Source organism: Labrus bergylta, chromosome 2 (genome assembly GCF_963930695.1).
Source record: "Labrus bergylta chromosome 2, fLabBer1.1, whole genome shotgun sequence".
In the NCBI taxonomy this organism is placed as follows: domain Eukaryota; kingdom Metazoa; phylum Chordata; class Actinopteri; order Labriformes; family Labridae; genus Labrus; species Labrus bergylta.
In genome coordinates this window covers 20,761,787-20,781,795 of record NC_089196.1, presented here as the reverse complement: position 1 = coordinate 20,781,795, position 20,009 = coordinate 20,761,787, and the positions used below count along the sequence as shown (strand labels likewise).

The following is a 20,009-nucleotide window of genomic DNA, read 5'->3' as shown; positions in this document are numbered from 1 at the left end:
CAGGATATGGCGCACATTTAGCCTACATTGCAAAATAGGCTTTATATAAACAATAGCCTAATAGTAGCCTTATAATTTAATGAAGGGCTACAAACCTTTCACGGTTATGAAACAACAATAATAATAAATGAAATAAGTTTTAAAAAAATCAAACACTCTTCTCTTTTCTGGCAAAGCTACAGGAAGCCACTGGAGAGGGGCCAAAGAGCCACATGCAGCTCTGGATCCGTGGGCTGCTGACCCCAGCCCTAAACAGATAACCTTCAAAACCTGCATAAGCACCAAGCATGCCTTAAAAGGTTTAGTGCTCAAAATGTGTTATTTCTAACCAACCTTGTCAAACCTTTGTAATCTTTCCCTTTCTGTATTGTTTTCTTTCATTTAGGTAAAGAAAAAAACACAAACAGTGTGTAGTACATGTTCATATCTGACAACACAGTAAGGAGGAATATTTTTAGGAACATCTTTACTAACATATTGTCAACTTTTTTTAATCTTCAAAATGAGGTACAATGGGGTCAGTATGCTGAGGAAGATAGTTCAGGCTGTTTGTTTCATTTATCAATTGTTAGTCCATTTCGTGTCAGCTGATCCCAGAAATGTTCTATAAATTAAATACTGTGTTGTTTTGCCTCCAGATATTTTCTTTCTATGTTGACCTTCTTAAAACCTAAACCACCTGAGAGGTTTTGTTACACAAGCAGATGGGTCACCTGTGTGAAGCCCCTCCCTCTCTCTCTCTCTCTCTGATGATCTCTATAAAACAGTGAAGCGTTTTGGTCGTTTAACTAAAAGCATATTTGCTGTCGTCGTCTCTCTTTGGCTGAAAACATCTCATCTAAAGATGAAGCTTGCTGTGTTTGCTTCCCTGCTGCTGATTTTACCGTTCCAGACTCAAGCTGGTACATGTATCGGTAAAAAGGTGGATGTGTGGGTGCTCAGTGGTGGTCATGAACATTACAGCAGCGATACCTATGTTAAGGTGAGTGCGGCCATCATCTCAGACTAAAACCAAACATGGGATATGCAACTGTTCTTACCATTTGAAATACACTTGTCATTTTAGTGACGTTTTTATTACAGTATGCAGTAAATTATTTTTTAAAGAAAACATGTGTGAATCTTTTAACTGACATATGTAGCATGCCATCATATAGTGATGAATTCATTTTTGCAGTCATTTTCATACTATTAGATTATGTACCTGAACTCACATAGTAATTAAAAGACGGAGGGTGCTTTATTGTCATTGTAGGTATTCAACAATTATCAATCATACATTGACCTTTTGCTTTTGGATTGTTTTAAGTAGACAATTGTTCTTACATCTTACTTTATGTAAGTCCAGATGCTTTACATATCAATTAACAATTAACATTTCTCCTTTCAATCTTATAGTTGACCATCGGCAGTGACACCGTAAAAAGCAAAATCGTTCATGGTGATTCTGGCAAAACTTCGCATGAGAAGTTACATTTTACAAAGCCAGTCAGCGCCGATATGATGAAAATAGAGGTCATGCACGCTGAAGGGGAAATCGCTGCGGATGATGATGAACTATTGAGAGTCTGCTTCGAGCCGATGATCAGTGAAGGAACACGTTGGCGCCATACAGAGTGCAAAACACCCCATGATGGCACAGTCAAGGTCTTTTACAAGTGTTTCTAAGGACAACCTGCTCTTAGCAATTGAAGTGACAACACAGTGGTGAAGAAAAGGCATGTTTCCTTTGAAATGTTTTGGTGATAGAAAAATGTAACTTTATCTCTAAACTTTTAAATTGTTTGTTATTTTGGTTTATTTCAAAATTGAACACTCAATCCCATCACTGTGTCACTGTAACTTGTGTTAAGTAAGCTATATGTCTCTGTCCTGTTGGCTCCAGCTGCTCAGTCTGTTTTCTGCACTGTTTTAGTAAATTAATTTTATCTTGTGAAAGATAAAATTTGTCCTAATGAAATAGTGAATGAATAAAACAATGCCAACAGCAGTATTTGTTTTGAGTTTGTTTTTGTTTTTGTATGAGGGCTTAAACAACAGGAACACAATGCTTCACCAGATACACTTTTTAAGATTTTGGTTGAAATTGTCTTTATGTACTGACAGAAATTAATAATTCAAGTGCTCTGAAAAACAAACAAAGACAAACCATCATCTGTAGCAGTTGTAAGCATGTAAATACCTTGACCATTGTCTGCCACAAGGTACCAATTTTAAGAACCAATCATGTATCCCTGCTCGTTTTCTAACCCTTGCGTACACTGTCTAATCCAATCCAATCCAACTTTATTCATAGAGCACATTTAAAAACAACAGTTTACCAAAGTGCTTTACATCAAAAAGATAAATAGCACAAAAGAAAAAGGGGAAAATAACAATTGACAAAGCAAAACGAAACAAACTCTTATACTGGGTCTAGGAACGCCAATGCATACAGATTTTTTTTAAACGAGATTGAAACATATGGAGTTAGATCAGTCTCATTATTCACAAATGCACACAGAAGGATTCACAAATGTATTTCAAAGCACATACAAAAATATATCATTCTATATCATTCATATACACCTCAGATACTGACTCGTCTCTCTGCTCTCACTCTGCTCGGGTCCCCGGCATCAACTACGAGACTCGCGCGCACACACCGATCGAACACACACACACTCGCCTCCATTCTCCCTCTCCTCACTCGCTTCACCACCCGAACACGCGCACTGAGCTATAAACAGACATGCGCTACTCGGTAAGAGTTTGTGGAGTCACAAAGTAAGTTGAAACCATAGACTGTAAACCGACGAATGTCAGACGGAAAATATAGTTGGACTTTGCAAATGCCTGGTCTGGTTGTAAACGTGATAACGATAGTAAACAATGGGTCCTTCGAAAGCCGCGGCCCCAACACATCGGCCGGAATATCACCAGTTTATTCAACACCAGTTAAACCAACGACACGCAGTCAATATACCCAACACGATAAACAACTTTCCATATATAGTACGACAATAGCAGAGACTATTTGTACAGGTCAGAATAAAGATGACTTAATCAGACAGCCAGGCTAACTGCTGTCTGCGCAGATGTAACACTTAAGTGATCACATAAAAACATACCCATGAATCTACGCTACTGTAATTGGCTGAATAAGAAGGAGACATCTGACTGGCTCCAGACATTTCCCTGCTGAAAAAAATGCATTTGTGAATCGAACCCTGGCAGGGGAGTCTCAAAAGTCCCACACACAAATGCAATGAGGTTCACAAATGACAAACAGTTTGTAAATGCAGACTGAACAGTTTGCATATAAATGTAACAAGATCCAAATGTGTTTTTTTAAATATGTATGTATACCATATATTTGTGTATTTCTATTACATATTTCCACAGTTTAGGGGATACAACTGCGAGGGCCCGGTTTCCCCTATGCTTCAGCCTACCGTTAGGTGCAACCAGAAGTGACTGATCAGCAGAGCCAGCCTGTTCAATGCTTTGTAAGCAAACAGCAAGATCTTAAAATGGCTCCTAAAATTGACAGGGAGCCAATGAAGGGAGGTCAAGACAGGAGTGATGTGCTCTCGCTTGTGTGTCTCTGTGAGGAGCCGAGTCGCAGCAGTTTGAACTAGCTGCAGACGAAACAAGGAGGCCTGGCTAACACCAACATAAAGAGTATTACAACAGTCGAGGCAAGTTCAGAAAAAAGCATGAATGACCCTCTCGAAGTAATTCAAAAAAAAGAAAAGGCTTAATCTTAGACAGTTGCTTCAGCTGGAAGAAGTTGGATTTTACAACAGAATTGATCTTTTTGTCCATTTGAAAAGTTTCTATATATATAAAAGATTACATTCAAAAACCCCTTGCAGCCACAGTTTACCTTCATCTTGTAGGGAAAAAACAACAAAAAGTTAACCGTCACATGAGCAGTTGTGTGTACATAGAATCTAAATTCTAGTTGTTTAGTGTTTTTGTTTGACAACAAAACAACCCAATGCAAACATGACTGTGAATGCCTTAAAGGGTTTAGTGCTCAAAATGTGTTATTTCTAACCAAGCTTGTCAAACCTTTGTAGTCTTTCCCTTTCTGTTTTGTTTTCTTTCATTTAGGTAAATAAAAAAAACACAAACAGTGTATAGTACATGTTCATATCTGCCAACACAGTAAGGAGGAATATTTTGTTTATAACATCTTTACTAAAATATTGTCATCTTTTTTTAATCTTCAAAATGAGGTACAATGGGGTCAGTATGCTGAGGAAGATAGTTCAGGCTGTTTGTTTCATTTATCAATTGTTAGTCCATTTTGTGTCAGCTGATCCCAGAAATGTTCTATTTAATTTAAATTATAAAAATCTACTGTGTTGTTTTGCCTCCAGATATTTTCTCTTACTGTTGAACTCATCCTGTAATTTTACTTTGGGTTATACATGCTGATGGGTCACCTGTGTGAAGCCCCTCCCTCTCTCTCTCTCTCTCTGATGGTCTCTATAAAACAGTGAAGCGTTTTGGACGTTTAACTAAAAGCATATTTGCTGTCGTCGTCTCTCTTTGGCTGAAAACATCTCATCTAAAGATGAAGCTTGCTGTGTTTGCTTCCCTGCTGCTGATTTTACCGTTCCAGACTCAAGCTGATTCATGTGTCGGTAAAAAAGTGGAAGTGTGGGTGATCAACGGAAATGGTCTTGGACTTCAATACCCAGATCCCTATGTTAAGGTGAGTGTGGCTTAGATCTCAGAGTAAAATCAAACATAACATGGGCAATGCTACTGTTCTCACTATTTGAAATACACTTGTCATTTTAGAAAACAACAGTGAATCTCTTGTAACAATTAAGCTACAGATGTAGCATATCATTATATAGTGATGCACTTTATAAAAATGTGCCTGAAGTCACATATAAGAGTCAGAAGGTGGCAGATATGCAAGACTTAAATTTTTACCGGAAGCCGGAGCACGGAGCATCAATTTACCACAGAAAAGTGTGTGCAGGACGGGAAGTCAGACACGGAAACATCTGGTTTATTTTCAGAATAAAACACTCTGTTTTGACGGTTTAGAACGATGACCGTATGTGTGTCTTTTAAACAATTTTGTACCGTTTTATACCACATACACGGTATTATATTTGCACTAAGGATAGTGACTCTGTAAAATTACCACAAGAATTCCTTTGTCTTGGCACACGAGGGTGCAGGGAGCCATAACGAACCGGACACACAATGCACATGTATCTGGTGGAAGTTCTGGGACACATCTTACTTTATGTAGTTAAGAGATTTACATTACATAACAATTAACAATGAACACTTCACCTTTCGATCTTACAGGTGACCATCGGCAAAGAAACAGAAAAAACCAAGATCTTTCACGGTGAACCTGGCGCAGTTTGGTATCAGAAGTTACATTTTAAGAAGGTCAGCAGCGATATAATGAAAATAGAGGTCATGGAAGCTGACGGTGCTACTGTTGGTAATGATGATGACCACATTGGAACCTGCCTGGAGCCGATGAACGCTGAAGGAAAGCGGTGGCAGAAATTACAGTGCAAAACACCTGATGATGGCACAGTCAGGCTCTATTACAAGTGTTTATAACTACAACCTGCTCTTAGCAATTGAAGGAACAACACAGTGGTGAAGACAAGGCAAATTTCCTTTGAAATGTTTAGGTGATTTTTTTTTTATTTGTCATTAAATTTGGCTCCAGCTGCACAGTATGTTTTATGCACTGATGTAATACATTCATTTGATCTTGTGAAAGATAAAATTGTTGCATATGAAAACGTGAATGTATAAAACAATTCCAACAGCATTATTTGTTTTTAGCTTTCTTTTTTTCTTTTCTTTTCTTGTCTTCTTTCTAGCTTAAACAACAGGAAGAAAATGCTTCACTGACAGAAAAAACATTATTGAATCATGACAGGACAGTTAACTATCCTTTTAAAGAAGCGACTTAATATTTATACATATATACAAACCATTGAAAAGTACCTTCTCTGTCATTGTCATACTTAAAGCAATATGTAAGAATTTGTTTGGTGCACTTTGGTGCCCACCGTCTCTGTTGTAAAACATACATGGTGCTGTGAACATGTACTCCTATCAGGCAGCATGCATTTGTTGACAAACAGAAGGTGTGAAGACGTTAGGAGAAGCCAAACAGCCAAGTCCACTGACAATGTTCAGTAATATTACCAGATTTTGTTTAAATGTGACTCTGCAAACATCTTCAGCTCGTTGTTTTTAAACTGTTTGCATGTGGAGTATGTGTATGTGTATGCAACTGTTGCCATGATGTCTATAGCCTGTGGCTCAATGGCTACATTGGAGAGGCTCATTTATAACATACTATTTGAGACAGGTTTGTGAGGTTCCAAACTTTAAAGCTAAATTGAAGATCTATAAGGAAAGGCACAACTTTTCAGCGTAAGATTGGATTTGTGTTTATTCTTATGCAAACCTGAAACATAACATGGATAATTAACTATGAGACAACGATGACTTGGATTACGATACTGCCTGTAGGGTCAGTGGAGACCCTGAGGATATTATTCACATCACAATCTGATGTGAATAATATCCTCAGGGTACACTCTGCTTCTTGCTTGGTCACTCTGTTTCTCCTCTTAGCTTTACTGCGTCTTCGTCCTCTTAGCTTTAGCCATTGTATCAAACCCTAAGAGACAGGCTTCCTGGCTTCTTTTTAAGAACTGAATGCTGGTGTGTTGACTAGTGCCTTAAAGCCGTACACACTCCTCGCAAGATGATCCCGGCCCGCTGTCAAAGTTACATAATGCAATAAACGTGCTGTGGACATAGGAGAGACGCTGTTCTCCCTGTTTAAAGTTATTTAAATATTACTTTTAAACAATTTATTATGAGGTGGAAAAGTTAAGTTAAGATATTGTTGCTTTAAAGGCTTAATATGCTATTTTTCACACTTAAATATAATAGAAATCAAGTATATCCTCTGAAAATAACTCTGTGAGTCATGACTGTCTACAATGTGTGTAACATCCGAGTCCCACAGTCTGTGATGCTTTCAGAGTTTTCAGAGTCCTATCTTCAGTTTGTTCACATCGTCGGGACGGCTGGCTGGCTGGCTGGCTCATCCCCTTGCATATAAAAGTTGATTAATTGAGGGACTAGATAAAAGAAGAATAACATACTGTACTCACTGCTTAATTGAATGTCACATAAGCGTTTCTAGATCACAGTCATTTCGGGTAAATTTACATGCAGTGTGAATATGCGAGCACAATAAAGATCGCTAGCATTAGCATGCTAACACAACAATGCAGCGTAAATTGTTTTGGTTTCATGCTGGTGCTCAAGGGGCGACATCTGCTGGATCAAAATATTGCATATAAAGCCTTTAATGAGTAAACTCTGAATTAACTGTTTGATTCAACTTTTGGGAAGAAAAGTCCCCTCCTTCATGTTTAAGTTCCTCATGGTAATAGTAAATAACTCATTTATAGTGTCCTTAATTGAAGTGATTAGCTTTTATCAGTGTGTGTGATAGACACATATCTAAAGTTGTATAGTAACGTCTGTCATGTTCCAAAGATGCCTGTTGAAACAAACAAACAAAAAAACCCCTTCAAAGGACCACCAGGAGACTTTATCATGATTTATCTAACCCAATGATGACACAATATTCTGTAATTTACTATTATGAACTGAAACACATCGCTTTCTGGTTAAAGTGACTGATACTTCATTTTTATTGGAAGGACAGTTTAACGTAGCTGGGATATGTATTTAATGAAGTGTATCTCTTAAAGGGACTTGTATTTCCTCCTTTATCCTCATTTCCCCCCCCCCCCCAGTGGTATCTCTTCTCTCCCTGCCTTTACCCTGCATTTAACCTGCTTCCTCTCTCCTTCTACCCCCTCTGAGCTCCACGCTAATCATGCACTAGACAGTTCCACAGGCCCCCAATTCCACTTCAAAGGGCAACCATTTCCTCCTTGTCTGTAAGAGGACCTGTCAGCCCTGCCTGCCTGCCTGCCTACATACCTACCGCCAAGAGAGCGAGAAAAACAGAAAGAGAGAGCGGGAGGCGATGGGAGACAGAAGGGAAAGGATGTCAGAGAAAAAAAAAATAGCAGTAGAGGAAGAGAGGCAGAAAAGTTGAGAGCGGGGTCCTTGAGGAGAAGGTAAGAGGTAGTGCCAGTGCAGTGGGTGGCACTACAGCGGATGAGTACCGTCAGCACTGAGGTGCGTTTTTTGTTGAGTGTGTGTTGAAAGTACCTGAGTGCTCGGGAGGTAAGAAGAGCACACGTCAGCTATTCGCCCAATCTTAAACTAGGAGGAGAAAAATAAGAGGCAAGAAAAAAAAACAGAAAAGGTACTCAGGACCATTTTCACACTTAAGAAAAAAAAAAAAAAGCTTTACCTTGCGATTTCTATTTGAACTTTTCTCCCGCTTCGCATATCTCTTTTTCTCTTTAACTTCTCCTCCTCCTCCGTCTCCTCCTCCTCCTCCTCGCTTGCTAGCTCTTCCAACCCGCAGGAGGATCAAGCGGGGAAAAGAGAGAGAGAGAGAGAGAGAGAGAGAGAGAGAGAGAGAGCGAGCGAGCGGTGTGGTGTCCTGTTCCTCCCTGTCTCGTTTTCGGAGCGTGAATTAAAGTTGCATTCCGTGCTGCCATTGTTAGGGTAATAAGAAAAAGTTATCTTCAAAGGGTTTGGGCGGCAAGAGAGGAGAGAGCCAGGGGGATGCGAGACGAAGCGTTTGTGTGTGCGTGCGTGTGTGAACTAAGATTTTTTTTCTTGAGTCCTTCTAATGCGTGAAATTACACCTGCCACCTTCCTGTCTGTGCACTGTGAGTATGTGTGAGTGTGTGTTTGCATGCACACAATCGACTTCCATATTTGCTTATATGCTCATCCACATACCAGCACCTATACGTGTACTGTGAATACCAAACAATGCCTGAGTTTAACGCACACACTCTCCTGTCTAGAGTGGTCCATCTAATGCTATATTTCTGCTAACACGGTACGCAACACTACATTCTTATTAACAGGTCCAATTCCTATTAACAGTGAGTCCCAGATAGCAAGTTAATTAACTCTCTGCCCTCCTTCTCCCCTGGCTATCAGCGCACAGGTAGCCTTTCATGTTGCCACCGAGAGATAGAGGGAGGAACAGCAGAGAGGAGGTGAAGGAGAGATGGAGGAAAAACAGAGAAGAGAGAGGAGGAAGGAGGTAGGAAGTAATGGCAAAAGAAAAGGATAGGAAGAAAGAGAAAGATTGAGGGAGGTGGGGAGGGTAACATGAGCTAAATTGGATTTGGATGAGAAACCGCTGAGAGTGTTCTAAAGTGGCAGAGACAGTGTAAAGAATGTTAGAACATTTCTTTTTGTCTTTTTTTCCTGCTCAGCTTTTTAACACCTGCTCAGAGCTCAGCAGGAGGTAAAGTAGACTGGGATGGGGGGGAGGATGGATATGAGCTGAGGAGCTCAGAGTGGAAGTAGGGTTTGATCTCTCATGTACTTAAGCAGGCTGACATCCGGATCACTGTGTCTTACGTTGGGAACTAAGGGCCCGGCCGGAGAGCCAGGCACTTCGTTGAGAGGGCAAATGCCAGACATTTCTAATTATGAAGATGTTACAGCCTTTGTAAGACATCGAGGATACATCCCACTGGCATTGGTCCGCTGGCTTCAGCAGTCAGAACAGTGGCCGGTTGTGCAGTGATGCATGCATACTTTAACTAGCGTGTCTGTTCTGTGCTTGAAGCCCTGTAACTGATCCGTTCTGCTCGGTCAAAACAAGCACTCCTTTGGCACTGGAGATTGATTGTTTTTCACACTGAGGACCAGCGAGTCAGGACATTTAGTATGTCTTTGATTATTTATCCAACCCAGAGTTAGTTTACAGTATTTCTGCTTCATGTTTTATCCCATATGCTTCAGGCAACTGCTTCAAAGCAACTCTGCCTACTTTAAAATCTGTCCTCTCAAGAAGAGAGACAGCATCAGTTGATCTAGCAATTCCGTTAAATGAAGTTTATGTAAAGGTTTAATTGACAAATCTCTCTAATGACGGGAGTCATTATGACAGGAGAAAAGGATTATAAGATGGGTGCATACAGTCGTGACTTTACTGCTTGCTGGCTTCAACCTCAATTAGTCTTCTCTACGGATTTTTAATGACTGACAATTGATAAATTCTGTAATCGGCCATTTTGACTTTAAACACAAAAGAAGCTACAACAGAATAGTTCTGAAAAAAATCAACATTCAGGCGTAATAATAGAGACCAAGCAATTATATCTACAGATGGGAGATCTGTTTTCTGACATCACTATGATAGTTTGCCTTAAGACTATTTTTTTGTTGTGGATTAAACATGAAAAGAAGCTTTCAACACTGTTACCTTTTAACTTTAGCCTGTTTTTCGTTATTTTTTTTGACATTTTTATTATCCGATGAAATCTGGATTTTAGCATATTCACTTCGGTCCAGCCCACTGCTAGGTTTAAGTTTTATATATTTCTGTTTCTGCCTCTGCATATTCTACACCGTCAATGTGATTTTCCTTAACTCTTTTTACACCATTTTATGGTCAGAATCACACTTACAGTTTTGTCGACAGCAGTTTATTGTATTGTTTGTTAAGTGAGCGTTTTCCTCTTTCCCTTCAGGGTACCATTAGTCACTGTTTGGTTTTATACTACACACAGTCAACTAAACATTTATGAATATAACTGGAACTTTTACCCTGAGGCTGGACATACATTGTTGGCTCGACCAGCATCCTGTTTGTATTTAAATTTGTGTACCAAAAAAATGCTGAACTTGATGAGCTGTTTGTTTGACAGGAACAATCAGCCTGTGGCCATAGTAACCGTCAACATTCAGGCTATGACCTTCGGCTTTTGTGTATTTGTCCTTTTACCATTGACCCCATAACTGATAACTGAATTAGAAGTGACTGAATATAAGTTTCTGATGTAGGCATTCTTGGGTCCCTTAAAAGGTGCTATATAAATTCAAGCTATTATTATTTGAGTTATTATTATAAATATTAGATTAAGTTCCCTCTTGTTACTATAAAAGTCTTATTTTTTTGCACTTGTTTGAAATTGGTTGTTGCAGCAGCAGGACACATTTTGTGTTTTGGGTCTAGGCTCTGACCTCATCCCTCCTTGCAGATTTATTTTATACGCAAGAATTTGAGGAGTGATGACCCCCCCTGTCGGAGCCCACAGGCGGATACTGTAGTGGTACATGGAGGGGCTAAAAGCAAGAGAGCAGAACTGATGCTGAAGATCTGTCTGAATTAGCTTGCAGGCGTTGCTCCATTTATTGTTATCACATGAACTAAACTCATGTAAAGTGTCTGAGAATAAAACAAAATAAAGGGATCAGATCGACAGCAGCAGAGGTAACATTTCCTAATTATTATCAATTATTATTAAAACAGAAAAAATAACAAGATTTCAGACTCTTTGATGAGATTTGGAGATGTGAAGATTGGTGTTACATTGACCATATCAACTAAAGAAGTTTGATTTAAGCCCAGGTTAATGATAAAAGTGAACAATTACACTGTTATCTGTCATATGTGAAAAAATGTATGCCCTGCTTAAATACACTTCCCTCTTCTTATTCTAGTGTGCAAGCATACATCTATTTTCTTCTTTGTTACAAGACTGCCTGAAGGTTTGGGATATCAGAGATTCGTTTTTTTCAGACAGATCTGATGCATTTATTTTGATGGATAGGCCGGATCTTTGTAACATAGTAAGGTCTTTTACCTGCTTTTTGTAACATAACAATGAGTAAGGTCTTTTACCTGCTTTTTGTAACATAACAATGAGTAAGGTCTTTTTACCTGCTCTTTTGTAATGTTAACAGACAAAGAGTAGTACTTTTTGTAAAGTGTCTTGAGATAACACTTGTTATGAGTTGACGCTATACAAATAAAATTGAATTGAATTTATTTCATTTCTACTTTTTTTGCTTTTATAATATAGAATTAAAAAAAGGTAAAATGAGGTTACTGGTGATTTGGCTTAGAAGAGATGGGCTGCTGCAGCAGCTGCAGATATCAGACCATCCGTTGATGGCTTATCGGTTAAATTCCCGTCCATGTTTATATTTTATCAGAAAATGTATATTTCTTAGCATTCATATCCAATAGTAGCAACATGTTCTCCTCAGACATGATGCAGAAAAATGCAACACCTCAAGCTACATAGATGAGAGAAGACGAATCAGAGCTCAGACACACACATTAGAAAACAGCTCTGATATTTAACATTGTGCAATCCTGTTACATTTGATCTCATTAGAATGTTTGTTCTCCTCTCACTGTACCTGTATGTTTATGTCAGATACGATACAGAGTGTGTGTGTGTGTGTGTGTGTGTGTGTGTGTGTGTGTGTGTGTGTGTGTGTGTGTGTGTGTGTGTGTGTGTGTGTGTGTGTGTGTGTGTGTGTGTGTGTGTGTGTGTGTGTGCGCCTGTGTGAATGTGTGTGTCTGGCAGCTTGTATATCAGAGAGTATCCCTCAGGCCTTTTTTCTAGATCAAGGCCTTCATGGCCTCAGCTCAATGAAGAGGTTGTGACAGCCAATTAGCTCACACTAAATTGATCCAACCATCTGTATGTGTGTGTGTGTGTGTGTGTGTGTGTGTGTGTGTGTGTGTGTGTGTGTGTGTGTGTGTGTGTGTGTGTGTGTGTGTGTGTGTGTGTGTGTGTGTGTGTGTGTGTATGTGTGTTTTCCAATCAATGCTCATGTTATATCGACAGAGTCATTACTTATTTCATCGAGTGATTGGTGCATACAAAAAGACTCAAAAATAGGAAAGGCTGTTATTTATAATGAAGGAAAAATCTATCTGATTTATGTAAACAATCTAATATTCACTCAGAGACAGAACTGAAACATAATTGGCTTTTTCATCTCACAATTTCTTTCAAATATCTATTCAGGTTACAATGTAAGTTTCACTTTAAGAAATATCAAATTGTAATGTGTAACTTTTCATGCTGACAGAATAATTTTTCTCATAATTATATGGGAAGAGATTTTTAGTCATAGCTGGGTTGAACTATGGTTACATCTTTCTTTTTACCTTTGCTTTAAAAAAAACTATGAGACTTGTGTTGTCTGTTCTATATACTGTTGGCTTCCCTTTGGTTAAACATGATACTGAATGGTTACTAGTTACATCTCATCCTTGTTTTTAACTGTGCACAATACAAAGACTGAGAAAGCATCACCCGATCACTTGAGCTCTAAAATGATTTATTTATTTAATCACCAGTTTAGTCATTTCACAGGGTCACGAGGGTCAAGCAATGAAGCACGGAAGGGTTTTAAAGTCAGAGTTGAGTCATAGTTGGCATAGGGACATTTTCTGTTACCCAGTTAATGTGGGAACATGTGGTAATCTGTGGAGCTCAGGCCTGAAACTCAGATTAGTGGAGTTTCTTTTGATATGGCTAATATACTGATGGACCTCTAGAAGCAGCAGTGCAGATGGAGTTAAATCCAGAAGAGCAGGAACAGTGGCTCTGTGCAGCAGAGCAAACACGTGATAGTGTAATGGCCCATCATAAGACATAAAAACTGTTTTGATAGAATACTATAATAGGTGCATTTTTTGTGTCGAATTAGCCTGTAGTTGCAATAAGAATCTTCATTTTCTAAGTTTGTGACACTTCAATTCCCATAATGCTTTTGGGTGATTAAACAGGAAGAGAAGCATCATCTTAGTGTGATAAATCTAGCATTATGTATTTCAGCGTGTATCTGTGTGTAGTTTTGCATACAGGCACAATTTAACGTTCCAAATTGGGTTACAGTCTTAATCAATTTAACCTTAGCTCCTGATAAATGTACAATAACTTACTAGTCTTACTAGTCTAAAATGTAATACTCTGTAGTATGATGGGAATGGAATGTATGAAAGGCATAATGTACCATGAGTTATTTTCAGATGGCGATGATGATCAAAAGTGATATATGCTTTCATAGGTCTAAGATCTCATGTTCTGGGAAAGAGGAGTTCTAAGGGGTTTCTGTAGTTGTCATTTTTTTGTCAGATCCAATGAACTGTCACGATGCTGATCTAATGCAATCAATGTCAGCATCAAACTCAACTTCATCCTTAACATGAGAAGTATGCTGGTTCCTCAGGGCAAATTGGATTTTGCTATCATTTAGTTTTTTTTCTTTTAGAAAATCATGATTTATGGTTTATCTATAACTACTTTTAGCACCCAGGGGAGCTATTATAAAGGGACACAGAGGTCAATTAAAAATATTGGTATAGTAGGAGTGAATGGCAGTTCTGTCTCCCTTTTTTTCATTATGTAGTGGATCCCGAGATCAGAGAGCAGAGAAGCTCAGCCCAATCGACATTTAAAAAGTGTTGTGAAAATGGGCCTTATAAAGGTAGGCTTATTTGCATGAAGCAAATGATTATTACTATTATGCAAATATAAGATATTACACTTGAGATACAAACATAAAAATAGTGTTAATTTGTTGTGGTAGCTCATAGGTTACTAACTTGCATACTTTGTGCACATCAATTGTTTTCCGACCAAACAGTTCTAGGGACTTTTTGAAGAGGAACTATCCACTAGGGAGTTCCCTGAGAACTACACACCATGGGGACTTAAATTCTGTCTGCATTCGCACCGCCATGGTGCTGGTTCATATGAACCTTAAAGTGACTTGAGCCAGCCGACAGTTGCTATAGCAACGTCATTCCTGCGACACAACAGAAAATATGGAGGATACCGTGGTGGGAGCTGTTTGTGTGTTGTGTGTGATTGGGTCATGAATGAAACTGAGTTTGAAAGGAGACGTGCAAGAGAAAAAGCATTTGAGAGAATCAGAAGACGGACAGCAAAGAGGAGACGACTTATTCAAAAGTTGGCAGCACTTCACACGATTGAGGCGGACAGGAGACAAGAGCGCTGCAGACGGGTAACTTTTATGTTTGCTTATAGTGTAATATGTGCTCATTTATTTTCATGTCGTATGTTCAAATTATTCTTGCGGTAATACAATACTGTGGAGAAATAAGTCTTAAGTGAAACACAAAAATGTGTTGCTGCGGATAATGGCACAGTGCTGTGCACCGTCCGTTTGGATGAAAAGGAGATGAATGGTGGAAGTTCGTTGTTTCAAATTTTAATGAAGAGCAGTGGATAGAAAACTTCTGGATGTCAAGAGAAACATTTGAATATATATGTCGCCGCCTTAAGCCTGTGATGGACAAAGTGGATACAAATGATCGACTCTTTGTGCCGCTAAAAAAAAAGAGTTGCGGTCGTGTGTGGAAACTTGCAGACTGGCAGTCTGCATGACACTAGAGTCCTGCACTTGTCTGCACTGTGGGAACTGGCTGAGAGGGGAAAAATGTTTTCACAGGTTCATAAGAACATCGGTGGGCAGGAGGTTGGCCACTACATACTAGGAGATGCTGCCTATCCACTCACTAGCTGGCTCATGAAGCCTTTTCAAGACAAGCGCTACAACCACAAAACAAGCAAGGCGAGGGTTGTGGTTGAAAATGCATTCGGCCGGCTGAAAGGTAGGTGGAGATGTCTGCAGAAGCGCTATGACTGCAGTCTTGATGGAGTGAAGTCCTTGGTGATCACCTGTTGTGTACTTCACAACCTCTGCGAGAGCCTTGATGAGGAGTACAGAGAGGAGTGGGGTTTACCTCCTCCCCTTCCCCAGCCAGATGTGCTACTGCCACCTGGGGCAGACACTGAGGGAATAGAAGTGTGTGCAACCCTGATGAATTATCTGAACCCTTTGGCTGACAACTAACTGACCACCACACTGAAGCTTCACAGACATATTTATGAGTACTTAAATGTTACACCTCACGTAGTGAGAAGGGATATCATTTTAATACAGTAATGAAATAATTTTAAAAAGACTTCAGGCCTGAGTTTGTGTGCTTTTTCCTCTTTCATGACTTCATCTGTAACATGAGTGGCTGCACATAACTACAGTAAACTGTACTTCCTCACAAACCTTTATTTATTACATAACAACTAAAATATTTATTTTTAACAGAACTTTGATTTATTTAATGTCTTAATAAATAATTTAAATAGAAATAAATACAGAGATAAGTCAAAAAATCATGTGAATTACTTAATTTTAATAAATAAGTTAGATGTTAATTTAAAGAATAAATAGGTTGATAAAAAATATGAATTAAGTTAATAAATAAGTAATACAATTGAGCAGAAATTATTTTCAAACAACAAAAACACTTGAGGGGTCAGTCCAATTCAGGGTGCAGATGACCTGGGCCTTGTGCCCTTGCCACAAGCCTGTTCAAGAGGGTCAAAAGGCCATCTTGAAAAGCAGCCTGTTGGCTTGCTTCTACAGCCTTTGCTCGTAGCTGGGCAAGTTCTTCAGCCTCTCTTTCATTTTGCTCTTTCAGCAAGATTCTGGACTTGAGCTTGGCTTCCTCTGCGGTTTTCCTCTTCTGACTCTAGCATATCCTTAACCAGACACAGGACACTTGAGTCACCCCTTTTTCTCTTTCCTGCAGTGAAAAAAGAGACTCTTGCCATCTATTGCATTTACTTATTCATCTTTAGTGCACTTAACATGAACATTTCATGCTTTAAGACAAAAACTAATAGTGTTGTGTAGACTCTACATTATACGCAGAGAAGGCATATTAACTTGTTTAGCTTATATAGGGTTAACATGTCATGTAAATGTATCAGTTTCCTTGAACTCCCGCTCAAGAGCGCAGTGCGCGCGATGCGTGCAATGCATTATTGGATGAAGACAGAGACCTGCCTCGTCACTCCCTGGTCACAGCCATTATACACCTCACCGCGGTAAGTTTTTATGGCTGGGTAACATTTTAATCTTGGCTATTAAATAGTGTTATCTAGTTAAATTAGTTGCCAAAAACAGTTAATGAAATGACATGAGGTTGTTTGGTCTGAAGTTATTTAATCTTCTGCCTGCCGAGGTAAACATTTCCAAGCAGACGCCATTAAGTAACTGTTAACGTTACTAAACGACGCTGTTCAAGCTAGGTAACATTATCTGAAGAAGCATAGTCCGTGTAACATTAAGTTTATCTTTGGTTGGTAAGAAGCGCTTTACTGTGGCCATTTGATTGTCTGACGTTTACTTTATTGGACCTGTGTCGTTAAAGGTATGGGTACCGCGTTTGAAAAAGTCAAGGGTAGTGTTAAGGGCTGACGTTAGCCCTATCGGTGGGAAAGCTAACAGTCAGTTGTAAGCGTATGGCCAGTAAGTTTGTGGCTGCGGCGTTTGGCTGCGGTCACACGGCAAATTGAAAGATTGAAACTTTGAAACTTTGCAACTTTGAAACTAATGCTGTCTGGCCGGTACCAGACAGCATTAGCAGCGGGTCCCGGTAAATAGATGATTTCTATTGAAGGCGATAGTCAATATTTTAGTATTTAATTGTGACATTGTGTAAATTCAGACTTATTCTGTTATTCTTTATAATGTATATCACTTTTGTTGACAGTCACATACCGGTAATTGGATTGGAGTATTGTTTTTTTTTCTTGTTTTTTTTTTTGTCATGGCTTTTGTGGTTCCAGCAGTTAGCTGTTAGACGTGCTTTAGTGCCTCCACCGTGGCTGCGGATCTGTGGTAAGTAACATTATGCATTGTATCTTAGAAAAACAGCAGGGATTAAAGTTCTTCGTCGCTACGGCGGATTTCCTTCAATTTCACAATTGTAATATTTATATTCAGCGTCAATCAGACAAAAAGAAAGAATGTGCAAACTGCTGTTTTTAATGCCATCTGAATCCTCTAACACAAGTGTAGTTTTGCGTTTGTATGGCATTTCAATGTACTGTCAGAACTTCTATCTGCTAGTTGAAGTCCTCGTATATGTATGATTGAGGCTTTTATTGTAGTAGCGTACATTAACGTGCACCGCCCGTCATGTCCGGAGGTTTTTTTTGGCTTTGGTGAGTAACTTTGTTTTACCTGACCAAAGTGAAATACCGGAGAATGATAATCAGTTACGTGACTGAGTTTACCGTCAGTCATTACCTGCAGGCCGGGCAGGGTAATGACATCAGACACATTTGGATGATCTCTTTATCTACTTACCCCCGTGAGTTGGAATGATGTTGTTGACATCTAACATTATGCACTTCTTATTTATTTTACATCCCGCTACCGGACACACTCCAGAAGGCGCGTCAAGACAACAGGTGATACAACAAATGAATCACACAAAGCAACGTGACATGAATCACCTTTAAAGTTGACTGTTTGATGACACAATTCTTACATGTTGTATTATCTTCAAGTTTACTTTTTACAACGACTGAGTGGGTGAAAGTTACTTCAAGGAATTTATAGAAAATATTTAGTTTGTTTGCTAGTTACTTCTCAGATTCAGATTTGTAATGTAAAATAGGATGAATACATTATTTGTCAAAATATCTTTATTATATGCCCTGGCTATACGTATTTAAATTGATGAATTAAAACAATTTCTATTACTCAAGTAGGATTAGCTACATATGTAGCAGTGACAACAAAATTAGGGACACATTAATTCATCAAAAACAATAATTATAAAATAAAAATTCTTTAAAGGTTTCCAAAGTAACTATTTTTCCTTTGTTACTCATGTATTGTTACTACTTTAGGCTGCTAAAGGTTAAGAACAGAGAAGGCTTATTCCACCATCCTATTAAGTATCAAAACAAGGTCCCCTTGTTTCTCATGATCTAATCTCAAAAATGCTCCAAAAATCTTAATTTGAAGTTAAATTGACTAAATTTCTCCTCTGGGGGGAAATCCCCCCGGACCCCCCTACCTTCATTTACTTTTATATATTTTCAAACTTTCACCTGCTGTGACTGTTAATTTATATAGGCATACAATGCAATTGCATTCAATTCAATGCATACAATGCAATTGCATTGTATGCATTGAATGAACTAGCTTCAAAAAGAAGCTAGTTCATACTGTATCTGTCAGCATCGATCTTGAGCTTTCAAAAAAATAATTGTCAGTTTTATTCCTTAGAAAGAAAACCAATTAAAATTGGTTATTTGCTTCTTATTTATACGTTGAGAATTTTTTTTTTTGCTTTAATCCCTGTTAATAACAGGCTGAAACCCGACTCCACTCAGTCATAGTTACAAGATGTTTAACGGAATACTAACGCAGTGATTTGCCTCTCTGTCTCTCCGTCTCCCTTTCTGTCTGTGTGTTCGTCTGTGTTCAATGCTGCAAATGACCACCAGCCTCACTCTTTGAACCTGTTGTTCTGAGTACTAATGTTATACAAATGTATATTTCAGAGAACAATGGTGTCATTTACATTTTGAAATATAGTTTAAATATAGTTAATATTTTATGTTGCTGCTCTGCTATTACTTGATTGGCATCAGTCAATGTAAAACAATATCTGTCGACCTCTATTACAGTGTTCTCAACCCTAGTCTTGAGGACCCACTGCCCTGAATGTTTTAGATGTTTCCCTCCTCCAACACACCCGATTCAAATGATCAGCTCATCAAGAATCTTGATAATCACCAGTTCATTTGAATCAGGTGTGTTGAAAGAGGGAAACATCTAAAACATGCAGGGCAGTTTTGTCTTATATTCCGGATTATACGGTAAACTTGCAATGGCATTTAAATAAGTCAAGAAATATGCTTTGGGCGGTTGTAGTTATACCTGGGCTGGCCCGTCTGAGTATCGTCTGTGTGGGAATCTCTGGGTGACTTCTTTTGAATGCTTAGCTCGATTGGGATGTGGTTCAGAATATTTGGTAACAGAAATCAATGATTGGCTAATTGTGCACTTGAATGCTCTGATGTGATTGGAAGTTGTAGTTTTGGTCGAACAAATGTTTGTCAGTCTGAAAAAGATTACTTTTATTGAAGAAACTTGTGAAATGTTGAGTTTGGTGCAAAATAAATACACTACACTTACCCAGTATTATTTTCCTTTTACCAGGACATGACTGAGAAGAACAACATTTTTGCTATTGA

At 38.7% G+C, this 20,009-nt stretch overlaps 2 long non-coding RNA genes across 2 annotated transcripts; both read left to right on the top strand.

Moving 5' to 3' along the window:
* The first annotated feature begins 671 nt into the window (after positions 1-671).
* On the top strand, positions 672-1,990 carry LOC136181288 (uncharacterized). The gene is made up of 2 exons (XR_010667646.1): positions 672-982; positions 1,399-1,990. It is a non-coding gene; the product is annotated as an uncharacterized lncRNA (long non-coding RNA).
* A 2,446-nt stretch (positions 1,991-4,436) lies between these two features.
* Positions 4,437-5,803, top strand: LOC136181287 (uncharacterized). Its single transcript, XR_010667645.1, has 2 exons — positions 4,437-4,705; positions 5,320-5,803. It is a non-coding gene; the product is annotated as an uncharacterized lncRNA (long non-coding RNA).
* Positions 5,804-20,009: the final 14,206 nt, after the last annotated feature.